Source organism: Zonotrichia leucophrys, chromosome 4A (genome assembly GCF_028769735.1).
Source record: "Zonotrichia leucophrys gambelii isolate GWCS_2022_RI chromosome 4A, RI_Zleu_2.0, whole genome shotgun sequence".
Lineage (NCBI taxonomy): Eukaryota > Metazoa > Chordata > Aves > Passeriformes > Passerellidae > Zonotrichia > Zonotrichia leucophrys.
In genome coordinates, this window is record NC_088174.1 from 3,297,843 (window position 1) to 3,300,146 (window position 2,304).

At 56.1% G+C, this 2,304-nt stretch overlaps 1 long non-coding RNA gene across 1 annotated transcript; it reads right to left on the reverse strand.

The window, feature by feature from the left end:
- LOC135447706 (uncharacterized) lies at nucleotides 1-1,731 on the reverse strand. Its single transcript, XR_010440256.1, has 2 exons — nucleotides 1,513-1,731; nucleotides 1-940 (listed from the first exon to the last, which is right to left on the reverse strand). It is a non-coding gene; the product is annotated as an uncharacterized LOC135447706 (long non-coding RNA).
- Nucleotides 1,732-2,304: the final 573 nt, after the last annotated feature.

Genomic DNA, 2,304 nt, shown 5'->3' on the forward strand with positions numbered 1-2,304 from the left:
TTTCTGCAGTGAGAGGGCATCTTTAGCCAAGACAATAAATAACTACTGGTCCCAGAGAGCTGCTGCCCACAGGCCCTCAGGAGTGGCTGCAGCCATGTGCTTGTGCAGCACAAGAAAAACAGCGCCAGGTAAATTAGAAAGCCCCTAAAAAGAAAACAAGCTCACACTCATAGTTAATAATGCAGATATTGGATCTGTCATATTATTTTAGGAGGCAAAGAAAATGTGACCTTGGCATTTTTATTAAGCTTTTTCTCTGTCACTGTGAAGCAAACTTTTGAAGGGTGAAATTCCATTTATTTTCAGGAAATACAGATCCCAGGGACAGGCAGACAGGGAGGGGCTGCAGGAACAGTCTGTGTCCCTGGAGCTGTGACAAGGGCAGACTGCCAGGCACTGGGCACAGTCTCAGTGCCTGGCTCATCAGGGTCCTTGTGTTTTCCCAGTTTGGAAGGAAGCTCCTTGCAATCCCATCCTTCTCTGTTCCAAGCAGGGCCCAGTCCCAACCCACTGAGTGTCCTCACCAAAAGCAGCAGTAAGGAATGGCATTTGAGCACAAGGCATCATGTAAAACCAAACCATCCAGACAAGAAACGCCAGCAATGAACGTGGAGCAGGGTTCTGAGCTGCCCCAGGGCTCTTGGACCTGAGCACAATTCTGAGGTGCCCCAGGGCTCTTGGACCACACTTCAGTGTAAATGTGGTACTGAGATCACCAAAACCAAGAGAACAAAGCCCAAAAGTGCTTCTGAGGAGTGGGGAGCACTGCCTGGGGATTAACCACCAGAATTGCCACAGGCCTGGGTTTCACTTTCCACCTGCTGAGGCAGGGAGATTTATCCAGCTTCAAGCACGGAAGAGCACGTCATGTTTGCAGTGTGCCCTGCTTCAACAGCGATCTTCTCATCCCTGGCAGCTTCTCTTCTCCACGAGCACCCATCTGGTGGGAAATATATTTGGAAAAAAAAGTTACTTAAATAACTAGCACTCAGGAATGACTCCTTCTTCCAGAATTTCATTTGGTGTTACGTGAGGAGCTCTTTCTGTGCGTGTTATCAAGAAATTTACTCATTTGTGCTTTCCTACTGTATGGGGTGGCTTTACTTCGCCCTGCTGGTGCTGCTGTCCAGGGTTTACTTTTACCATCACGCATCCCTCGGCACTTGTACATGTTCCTGCTGAGCTGAGAAGGAGAGACCGGGACAGCTTCACGGCAAGGGATCCCACACCCTGCAGGTCCGACCCCACCTCAGCTCGGAGCTCTGACTGCCCCGAGCGCCAGCTCCGGAGCTCCCCTCACGCTGCACAGCCCGCAGTCCCCATCCCCACACACGGAGAGGGGGAGCCCCCAGACGCTCCAGAGCCCCCAAAGGCGGAGCCCCCGCTGTCCCCACACCCTCACACAGCGGGCACCGGCCGCTCCCGTGCCCCCCGCCGCCCTCACAGGGGCTCACCGCCTCCGCTGCCTCCCCTCACGGCCCCGCAGCCCCGTCCTTGCCGGAGCCCCCTCACCTTCTGCCGCGCTGTCGCTGCTGGGGTTGCCGCGCAGCTGCACCCCAGTGAAGCGGAGGATGCCGGAGCTGCCCGCCTCCTCCAGGGCTGAGGAGGAGAGGGCGAGATGCGCGGGACCCCCAGCGCCGCCGCTCTCGTTCGGTGCCCGTCCCCCGCCTGGCCGCCATCTTGGCACACACCCCAACAGCCCCTCAATAACCGTGGGGGGGCGTGGCCTCTGCCCGCCCCGCGGCCGCTCCCACCAATCGGCGGCGGGGGCGGAGTCGAGGGGCGGGGCTCAGTGGGGAGGGGCGGGGCTGTGAGCCGCGGGCCGCTAGGGGGCGCTGCGGAGCCAGCACTGAGGGGCCTGACGGGGGGAAGTGGGAATGAGGGGAAACTGGGAATGGGGAAAGAGTGGGAATGAGGGGAAACTGGGAATGGGGAGAGACTGGGAATGGGGGAATTGGGACTGCAGAAAAATGGGAATGGAGGAAACTGGGAATGTGGGAGACTGGGATAGGAGGGAAACATGGGTCCCTCCTCATACCCAAAGGTCACCTGTACCAGGTGCTACAGATCTTCACTTTTCTGGAAAATAGAAAAAATACCAAGCGAAGAATCTTCATGGCAGAGCAAAGGGAAAAGAGTCTGGAAGAGCAGTTTTGTTCTCCATTTTCTCCAGCAGACAGTTTTCAAGTGACACTGCGCTCTTAATAGGACAAATTCACATTTAACAATAAATCATGAGCTCTTGGTGGTGGAGTGGCACTAAGGAGCTGTCCTTCTCCCAGTGAGGAGTTGGGAGTGCTCCTG